The sequence below is a fragment of the Pinus tabuliformis genome, chromosome 1_1 (genome assembly GCF_031772625.1).
Source record: "Pinus tabuliformis cultivar Carrire ecotype Pingquan chromosome 1_1, CPIR1, whole genome shotgun sequence".
Taxonomy (NCBI): Eukaryota; Viridiplantae; Streptophyta; class Pinopsida; order Pinales; family Pinaceae; genus Pinus; species Pinus tabuliformis.
Window position 1 is genome coordinate 910,166,151 of NC_142297.1, and position 11,493 is coordinate 910,177,643.

An 11,493-nucleotide genomic window follows, 5' to 3' on the forward strand; every position below is an offset into this window, starting at 1 on the left:
GGATAGAGACATAAATTAGAGAATATCTACAAGTGGGTATGTGTTTAACCTATTTGGAGTAGTAGTCAGTTTGATGAGCAAGAGAAAGTATGTGGTGGCACTTTCAACTACAAGGGTTGAATACATGGAAGCATCTCTTGTAAGGAAGGAAGTCGTTTGTTTGCAAAGATTATGTTCAAGTATGGGGTTAGTACAAAGAGCTATAAGGATAGATTGTGATAGCCAAAGTGTAGTTTTCTTGGCAAAGAACCTTTCTTATCATTCAAGCACAAAGAATATTGATGTTCAATATCACTTTGTGAGGGATATGGTTGAATAAAAAAGACTATTTCAGGTAAAGTTGAACACTTTGAAGAATGTTGCAGATGCATTGCAAAAGTCCAGGAGCATTGAGAATTTTTCTTGGTGTAGAGAAAAAATGGGAGTTACAGCTTGAGACCAATGACTTGGGCACTCCTACGAGGAAATAAAAAAACAAGCGAGAGAATGTTGAGTATGTGTTATATTCTTTCCATGACTAGGTCCAAGCTTTGTTACGTTGCATTAGGCACAATAGGGGGGGTGATAGCCCCCTTGCACGGGGTATAGGGCAATGCCCCAGGAATTATTTTTTTATGCAAACCCAACAATAGTTGGGTGAAACCAAAGATGGTGGGTGGACCTACCCATGGTTTTGTGCATGTTTTTTGCACATGGTTTTGGGCATGATGGCTATTTCCCATGGTATTTTATAGATTCGGTCAAGGGAAATATGATTATAATATAATCCAAGGTTAATGGATTGGGTTTTATGAATGCTTCAGCATGTATATAATGTATCATAACATTCGATAAGGAATGTAATGAAAAATCAATATGGTTTTACGGTATGGGTTCCAAGATAGAGTCTTTATGTATATGTTTTATGTTCTCTCCATTGTTTATTTTTCTATTTGAGGAATTTGTTTGCAAGTAATTTATGTACAGGGTTAAAACCTACATGAAGACCAAGGACTAGGTCTTTGGTCAGTTCCAAGAGTTTAAAGATCTTGTGGAGAATCAATGTGGATAAATGTAAAGGTGATTATATCTTACAATGGAGAGAAGTATAACTCAAATGCATTGAAGGAGTTTTGTGTAGATTTTGGAATTAAGAGTGAGTTAATAGTTCCATATAACCCATAGCAAAATGGACTATTGGAGAGGAAGAAAAAATCCATTGTTGGGGAAGCAAAATTAATGTTGCCTGATCAATATTTTCTTATGTTTTTATAGGTAGAAGCATGTAACATGATAATTTACTTACAAGATCGGAGTCTACATGAGATGTTAGGGAGGATGACCCCTGAAGAGGAATTCACAGGGAAGAAACTAAAGGCTGGAAATATTTTCATATTTCAGTGATTTGTTTATTGTCATGTTCCATCAGATAAGAGGATGAAGCTCGAGCCTATTGCATAGAAGGGTATCTTCATTGGAAACAATATGATCTAAAAGTATTATAGAGACTATGTTCCTACACTTGGGACGACAGTGGTGTGGAGGGATGTGATATTTAAGGAGGATAGGGCTTTCATAATGTCTTTTGGCTCATTGCTATTTGTTGTGGATTTTCAAGAGAAAGAAGCACCAAAGGAAGGGATACACCGATTATAGATTGCAGGACCCCATACTTGTGTACAAGATGAGCAACATGAGCATGAGGAGGAGTAAGATGCTCCATTTACCCAGTCCAAGACTTCCATGAAGAAGAGGTTAAAATTGGTAAAGTGTACCTTAAGGGAAGATTAGGAGTAGATGGATTTTCCTAGGACTTTGGTCAGGGAGAGAAAACCACTACAAATATTTTCTAGTTACATGGATCTTATGAGTGAGTTTATTGAGTCTGAGCCTTTTAGTTTTCACGAAGCATTTTAGCAGTAGGTGTGGAGGAATTCCATGGTGGAAGGGTATTATTCCATCATGAAGAATGATGTATGATAGGTTGTGCCACAACTTGAAGGAAAATTGGTGGTGGGATGTAGGTGGATCAATAAGTTCGAACACACTACTGATGGTAATGTTGAGAAGTTCAAAGCCTAGTTCATGGTTAAGGGGTTCTCTCAGTACGAGGACATTGACTATGATGAGACATTCACCCATTAGAGAAATTTTTAGATCTAAATGGGCCTCCTAAGGAATATTATAAAATGATAGTGGAAACAATAAAATAATATTAAATTACATCATCAAATTTTAGAGGGAAAAAATAGAAAACTACTTTTTCAACTTGTATATTCAAATTATCTCCCTATGGTTTTACTCAAATTTTGAGTGGGAGAAATAATTGGACGTAGATTTTAATTCCTCATCCAAGAAGTACCCATGTTGCATACTTTCGATGCACCCTGCTATACGAAAAATGAGAGATACATGAAAAGGCATGATTGCAATCATGTTTTTCATGTATTTCTCATTTTTCGTGTAGAAGGGTCCATCGAAAGTATACAACAAGAATAATCCTTGGATGAGGAATCAAATTTCACATACAATGAGTGCTCTTTCTTGAAATTTGACCAAAATTGTTGGGATATAAGTTGAAAATTTAGTTATTTATTTATTTTTTTTAATCCAAAAATGATAAATCACCCCTTATGGTTTACATCGTCATCTCGAATCATATTGATTCTTATAAAGTTGATTTTGGTTGTACATTTTTTTAGCCCCATTTTAGACCTCAAAATTTCTCTAACGCCTGTAGCCAGGTATTCCTCCATCAAGGTCGTGATTACCATTATTGTAGAAATGGGTTGGAAGATCCATCAAATGGATGACAAGATGGCATTTCTTAATGGTGTGATTAAGGAGGAGGTCTATATAGAGAATATGGAAGGATTTTAATTGCATGGGATGGATTTTTATGTAAGAAAATTGAAGAAAGCATTGTATCGACTCAAGTAAGCATCATCTGTGTGGTATTCTAGGATAGACAACTATCTGCTAGGGATGGAATTCAGCAAGAGTGATGCTGACTCAAACGTGTATTACATATTGGTTAGGTGACAACCACTCATTTTTGTGTTATATGTAGATGACTTATTTCTTATAGGTTTAGAGAAGATCATTTCATATTGGAAGAAGGATCCCGCTTGAAAGATTGTGATGAAGAATATGGCTTTGATGCACTACTATTTTCAGGGCTAGAGATGGGAATATACTTGTTGGATAGGGGATTTACCTTGTGGAGATCTTGAATTGATCTAGGATGCAATAATGTAGGTCTATGGCTATGTCAATGATTACCAATTGGGAGGAAATTGATGCTTCCAAGTGAGAGGTAGTGAACCCCACTTTATATAGGCAGTTGATTGGCTCTCTTATGTATCTGGTCAACACCAAACAAGATATATATTTTGAATATTAATACAGTCAGTTAATTTATGGTTGAACCAAAGTGATTGCAATGGGTGGTAGAGAAACACATACTTAGGTATCTGTGTGGTACAGTGGAGTATGGTTGAGTTATGTCAAGGGAGATGCAGTGAAGCTAGTGGGTTATTAGGATGTTGACTAGGAAGGTAGCACACTTGATATGAAAAATACCTCAATAGACTTTTCCAGCTTGGGTTCTAGATTTGTTGATTGGTTCAGTAGGAAATAAAATTAATTTTCACTTAGTTTTGTTAAGGCTTAGTACATGGCAACAAGTTTGGAATCATGTGAGGCCATTTGGATTTTTGAGTTAATCATGGATTTTTTTTATTAGGAGTTAGATCCGACCATGATACATTGTGACAATCAAAGCTGCATCAAGCTCTTGGAAAATATAGTGTCTCATGACAGGTCAAAACATATAGAGATCAAGTAACACTTCATTCAGAATTGTGTGTAGAAAGGAAAGGTGAAGTTGCAATATGTACCTATATATGAGTGGGTTGCAAACATCCTCACAAAGGCCTTTGTCATGCGGAAAGAGTCAATTTTGCGGACAAAACTGACCTCCCTAGAAGCTAACGCTTTCTAGTGACAAACAAGACAATTAAACACTATCTTTCCCTAAATATGCATTTAGAATACAAGTAATCAGGTGTTTAAAACATACCTTTAGTCCCATGTTGTTTGTAGCAGTCCAGCTTCTCCGATCCGGATGAGCTCCTCCTTCTCTGCAAAACCTGCATTCACTAACAAGCAAACGATTACATAGCACCTGAATAACTCATAAAATAAAACATATTCATCATAAAGACCAAGGAGTATATGAAACAAATTATGTATAACGACTTGTTGAGAAAAATGAGCTTAATTGTATTAAGTGGAAACAAAAGAAACCATTACAACCAGTGCCTTGGTGTTGTGCAGGTCCCTCCCAGGGTCCGGCAAGAGTTCTCCTTTACTTTGATCAGCTCACCCACTTCCAAATGAAGCTAATAAAGGATGGGAATCTTTCCTCTCAAGCTCTATAAGGGAGTCCTAATTTCAGCAGAATCTACCCTTAGGAATGTTCAGCTTTCAACCTCCCCTCCCTCTGGCCCAATGCCTGTATTTATAGTGCTTTAGAGGAAGTTAATTAGGTCCACCATCAATGGGATAAACCCCTCTTTGAATGGGATAGCTCCCCTCTTGATGGGATAAGTTCCTCTTTCATAGGGATACATGAACCATCTGGAGGCGCTCAATACACGTCAAACCAACTTCTAGAATGCTCTAGAATCGAACACAAGTAACTTTTTTGAAGTAAAGTTCGCGCCTTTTGACCTTTACAGGAGTACGCACCCACCCCTTTACAGATAGAGCGTACAAGTACGCAGGTATTGTGAACTTGGGGTGCGTACACGCAGGTAAGGTTAAGAGAAACTGCGTAACCAGAGTTAATTGACTTTTTAAGGACTTTCTCTCTTTCTTGGAGTTTGACATGAGGAGCAGAGGTATAAGACTTGCCAAGGAGGATAGTATGACAGTTGATGGAGCCATACTAACTGCAAATAGTCATGGTGACAAATTTTAGTGTAACAGATTGCCCCCTAAAGTGCGAAGCTTGTAGTAGATTAGGGTTTCATATCATCTAGGAAGGGTGAAGTACTTTATCATTTCAAGGATTATCTTGTGGAGAGCCCAGTCGGAACCTACAAATATTCAACACAAAATACATATGTAAGATCATATCATCACTGAGGTAGGCATTCCCATACTCAGATTGAAAACTTTAACTAACAAACTAACTACTGCTCTGATATAAGAATGATTTCGCAATACATCATAATCATAGACTCTTGTAGACACAGTATGGACGCAGCCATCTGTTTATGATTAGTCTACTGTACAATGAATACAAAACTCATCGCACCTGGATGGTGGAAACTAGATCCAGGGTCTTCATTTCTACTTCCCGAAAATGTACGATTCTATCCATGCGAATAAATGAGTTGATGTCGAACATGGTAGAAACCACTTGATTACCAGTCGATGATGTAAACTGTTAACAAGTGTGAGAGAGACCACCAGTGATGTCAATGGTTCTCAAAGTACCCAGTACAATCCATGAGATGTGAATGAATGAGTTGATGTCGAACATTTCATGGAATCCTTTGATCGAAAGTCAATGATGTAAACCATTGTCAAAGGCGAGAAACTTGCCATTGATGCATGTAGATTTCAAGGTACTAACGATTTCTAGGTCATCTTTCTAGATAATGTGCTGATGTCGATAGAAAGTGACCCGTTGCAGGCACGCCCACAACACGAAATCATAAATCAAGTTGAAGAAATGTAGCTGTAAGGATTGACTCAGGGATGGTCGAGATGGATGACAGGTATTTTGCAGATGAATGGTTTATTTGCAGTGACCTCTTGAACACATAACGACACGACAGATGGTTTGGTGACAATTGACCCAAAGTTAATACCCGGAACTGGTTGAAGATTTTCAATGTGGTTTGATCAAACTGTTAGGCAAAGGATTTCCCAACCCAGGTGAATGAAAAGTGTCGTGTTCAAGAGTGGTGATAAGGCTTTTTCTGAGACAAAGGATAACAAATAGGCTCATTTTTCTCTCTTTGCCCCCACCATTTCTGGCAAGTACCTCTTTATTTTTTACAAGCTTGAGGAGGATAACATATGCTTGATTATAAGCTCATCCTTCGGATGAGTCCAACTTAGTTTTAGATTCAAACCCTAAGAAGGAGTGGTCCGTTCCTGTTTGTAATCGAACAGGTCCTTTACTGTGAAAATTTTAACGAGTCCAATATAGGAGAAACTCGGCGTTTTTCAATTTTAGAGAGTCTGAAAAAACTTAAGAAGACTCCAGGGTTGAACTTTTTCGTAAATTTGTGTCTCCCAAGCCCGAAAAAGTATAAAATAATACTTGAGAGAACCGCTTGATCTTTTACGACCAAGGAGTACTTTCATGATTAGTGTCTTTGACCTGAAAAGTAAAAAGTGATCAAGGACACGTCGTTTTATTTCCAGTATCGAATTTGAAACGACAAAAATCTGGCAATCTTTTCCTGTTTTTACGGTCAGAAAAGGGCTATAAGGGGACCGTCTTTTAATTCCGTTTTAATGAGTGTAAAAGAAATGCTCGGCAATCTTTTCATGTTTTAGGAGTCAGAAAAGGGCTTAAAAGATGACTCTGATGTTTTTGTTTGTGAAAAATGATAATTTTCCCTGAAAACCCTTTTATCCTGCACAAAAACCAACACATTACTCATACCTGTTTAAAGATAGATAAAAATACTTTGAAAAATACCTTTTCATGGTGAAAAATAAACAAATTTACCATTTATTTACCCAAAAAACCTATAAAAAGGGGCTTTTACCATTTTACTGTTGAGGAGAGAAAAAGGGCTTTTGGCAAGAAACTTCCCGTGGACATTGTGGAGAATCCGACCGTCGAAATCGAACGCCGTCTCATCAGGTATTCTACAACATCCTCCTCTTCATTTCCATCCGTTTAGAATTTGTTTTTAGGCCCTAGTTTCATTTTTTGGAGGCTTTGGGGTTTCAAGGTCCGCTTTTCGGGGTACGCAGGTGCTCCACTGGTGACCCACGTACCCCGACATTTTCTCAGTTGGGAAAATGCTGGGCGTACGCACCTTGCCTTAAGGGAACCCGCGTACGCACGCCCTGTTCCTAAAGGCGGGGTGCGTACCCCGCAAAACGAGTTTTTAAACCCCAATGTCTTCAAAATGGACCAATTTTTTTTGATTTCATTGATTCTAACAGATGTTTTTTGGTGTGTAGATTGCCCACCATGCTTGATTGGTGCGAGAGAGAACACGAAGATGTTGATTTGGCCACCATTAATCATCAACCGTCCATTGATGCTTTGAAGGCATGCAGCCTTTACAATTACTGGGCCATACCTGGCATGAGGGCCCAGGTGCGCTTTCTAGAGTGGCTGGTAGAGAGATGGAACGTCCAGGACCAGTGCTTTTACATTGGAGGGCACCAGTTCGAGATAGAGCTTTCAGATATTTACTTTCTCACTGGTTTGCCCAAGAGGGGCGAACACTTGACTCTGTCCGGAACTAGGTCGGGTGGCCAGTCCATCGCTAGTCTCCGACTAGAGTGGTGCAACACGCAGAACCAGGAGAAGGGGATAGAGATCAAAATGATATCTCACCCTGAACTTATGGTCATTGCTTTTACAGTTACCAGACTTTGCGGGGCTGCCGCTTTGCATATTGCCACTGGATCCCAGATGCGGATGGCGATTGATTGCTATCGAGGCACCATTTTCAACTGGTGTGATGTTGTGTTGGCTAACGTAAAAAGCCAACTGAATAAAACCAAAAACGGATAGCTGAAGACCTTTGGTTATGGGGCTTTAGTTGTGAGTTTTGCTTTAGAGAGGGTTCCGATGCTGATCCCACAGCATCTCACTGTTGAGGCTGGGCTTCCCCGAGAGCCCAAATTGACGTGATGGGTTGCGGTTATGGCCCGTCATCCTGACGAGGGCACGGAGGTTGTCCGATTTAGACCAGAGTATTTTCACTGGTTGGAGGACCAGATCTTCTCTATACAGGATTTTCCTTATGCCGGAGTTGATTTTCGTGGAGATCCAGACATGGTTCTTCCCCCGGGAGAACAATGGGATGACACAGGTACTTCATTTTTCACAAGTTTTTAAATTATCTATTTTTTTTGTTTTTTATATCGTCTCAAAACTGACAGTAATAATTTTCAAAATGCAGATGTAGGCCCACGCCGTCCAGCCAATCTCCAGCCTTTCGAGAGGAGACTACCAGTTGCAGCGGCACCGGCCCCATGGGATGAGGCCACAGAGACCCTAGCTGAGTTGGAACAAGACCTAGAGCGTCTTACGGCAGACATACCAGAGACTACTATAGATGATATTCCTATTAGGCTTCAGTGCTATGTAGTCGTAGTCCCAGGACCTTTTAGGAGGTTCTTGTGTAGGGTGGCACGTGCAGTGGTGTCGTATAGAGAGCATCACCAGTGATTGGATGGTCGTTTCTGTAGACACATGCGACATTTTGGTTTTTTGTACTTATCATTTTTGCCGATCATAAGGTGTTTTTCAACCTATGATCGAAGACGATGTATTTTTGACACACTCCTATCTATATATATCATTATTATCGGCTTATCTTGTTAAACATGTGTGATGAAATGTTTTTAAATTTACATGTATGATTATTGCAAATGTCTGTCTAACATTCGAGAAGCAATTGCATCTGCTAATGTATTTAAAGACCTTGGAATATGCTGATATTCAATGTAATCAAATTCACGTTCCAAGAGACGCACTCTCAAAAATAACCTTAATAACACTGGATTTCTAATGGCATACACTCTATTAAGCTGTAATACAACGAGTTCAGAATCTAACCTCACTATCAAACTCCGAATCCCAAATGAAATAGATTCAGATAATAACTCAATCACTGCACTGTATTCTACAATGTTGTTTGTTGTTTGACCGAGGCTCACCCCATGCATAGAAACTAACTCGTCAGAGGGCGAATAGATAACCCAAGCTGCGGAAGAGATATTCCGTGTATTACGACAAGCACCATCAACAAATCCAATGTATGTTTGGAGAGGCATCGACAGCTGCAAACATCAAGCGTAAAACCAAGATAAGCAGAATAACGATGAAAAACACACTTTCTAAGCTAAGCACACTGCCTAAACTAACAAACACACCAGCTAGAAAGAAAAAACCTAACCTAACTAAAATCTCCATACCCATCATTTAAGCATAATACCTCTTTATGTAAAGTCCATTTCTGGGTTTACCCAAAGAGTCCCCGTCAAAGTCAACCAGCTCATAGGCCCCTTTTGCTAGCTTTCGCTTGACAATGTAGGGCCCATGCCACATAGGGATGAATTTTCCAGCACCTAATTTATCGTTAGCTTGATCATATAATAGCACTAGGTCTCCTTCCGAAAAATTTCGAGGAGTCACATTTCGATCATACTGAGCTTTCATATGTTTTGCGTGAGTCTCGATTGCCAATGCAACATCACGTCGAGTCTCATCTAATTGAGCTAAGTATAATAAACGATTCTCCTCTTCGAAAGTAGCTGGAAGTAATTCGACAGCCATTTGAAGTGACGGGATTTCGCATTCAATGGGTAGCACAGCTTCCAAACCATAAACTAGTTGGAAAGGAGTGAACCCCGTTGATGTTTTCACTGAGGTTCGGTACGCCCAAAGCGCGGAAAATAACATGTTGTGCCAATTCGACCAATGAATACCAATGATTCATCGGATCATGATAACTAAAACTTTGTTGATGGACTCAACCAGACCATTCGCTTGTGGATAATAAGGAGTTGAGCTATCGTGACGCAAACCAAGCTGGCCTGTAAGTTCTGTCATCATAACGTTTCAAAAATGGCACCCATGGTCAGTGATTATCACTTGTGGGATACCAAACCTAGCAATAATGTGATTGAATACGAAAATTGCAGCTGTCTTGCCGTCTGCCTCGAATGTAGGCATCGCCTCGGCCCACTTAGTAAAATAATCAACCGCAAGGATGATATACGCATGCCCCCCGGCCGAGTGAGGGTTACATGTAATAAAATCGATACCCCATTTGGCAAAAGGACCAACAGCAATTATAGGGTGGAGAGGAGCAGGTGGAGCGCGCATCTTGCGATCAAACACTTGACAGTTGTGGCATTTCCGGACCGCAATAATACAGTCTTTAAACAAGGATGGCCAGAAGTAGCCAGCGCGCAATATCTTTTGGGCTGTGGCATACCCAGACATATGACCACCACACGCTCCAGAGTGACAGTCATTCAGGACCCTTTCAGCTTCCTCGTGAGTTAAGCAACGGCGAAAAACCAAGTCCGCCCCACGGCGATAAAGAGTATCTCCAATAATTTTGTACTGTTGGGACTGGAATCGAATTTTCCGACGTTCCGACTTTGAAACTTCGGGCCGAAAGGATTGGGTCTGGAGATAGACGATTATATCCCCATACCACGGATCTAAAGTGCTGATGAGAAACAAATATTCGTCCGCAATGGGTTCCTCTGCCACAGTTTCTGTGTCAGCACACGGGAAGTCACACATTAACTCTGCAAAAACTAAGGATTTCTTAGACTTAGATTTCTCAAACTCCAAGTTGAACTCTTGCAGGATAACGATCCATTTAGAGTACTTGCCCCCTAGCAATTGTTTAGTCAAAATGTAGATCATAGGGTTGCAATCCAAAATTACTGTAGTTTTACGGAGTAGAATGTAGTGACAAAAACGTTGGACAGCTTGAACGGCTGCCAATGCCAATTTCTCCACATGTGAATACTTGAGCTCAGTTGGATTTAAAGTCCGACTAAGGTAATATATCACATGTTCCATTCCGAATTCGTCTTCCTGTACTAAGACCATTCCAATGGTAGAATGAGCGGCGGCGAGGTACAAAAATTAATCCTGGTTGTAGTTGGGAGGATGCAGCAACGGTGCATGGGTTAACGCGTGCTTGAGTGCATCAAAAGATTTCTGAGCTATCTCATCCCAAGAGAATTGAGCGTTCTGTTTCAACAACCGGGTAAAACCCTTTGTAATCTCGGCGTAGTTAGGAATGAATCGGCGCAAAAATTTTGCTTTCCCCTGCAAACTTTGGAGTTGGCGAAGACTCAAAGGAGGAGGCAATTTGATGATAGCTTCTACCTTCGAGGGACCGATGTGAATGCCGGATTTTGAAACTACAAATCCTAGCAATCGTCCCACTTCTATATAGAAGACACATTTGTGTGGGTTCAACTGTATACGATAATGCCTACACCTCATGAAAATTGCTCGTAAATGGACAAGGTGATCAGCTCGATGTAAGGAGTGAGCGGGAAAATCATCGAGATACGGTTGCACAATGTGTTTGATGTCATGAAACGCATAAGACATCGCCCTTTGAAAAGTGGCTCCAGCATTCTTAAGTCCAAAAGGTAATTTGCAATAAGCAAATGTCCCCCATGGACAAATGAAAGCCGTTTTTGGTTGATCGGCAGGTAGAATATTGATTTGATTGTAACCGGAAAAACCGTCCATAAAGGAAAATA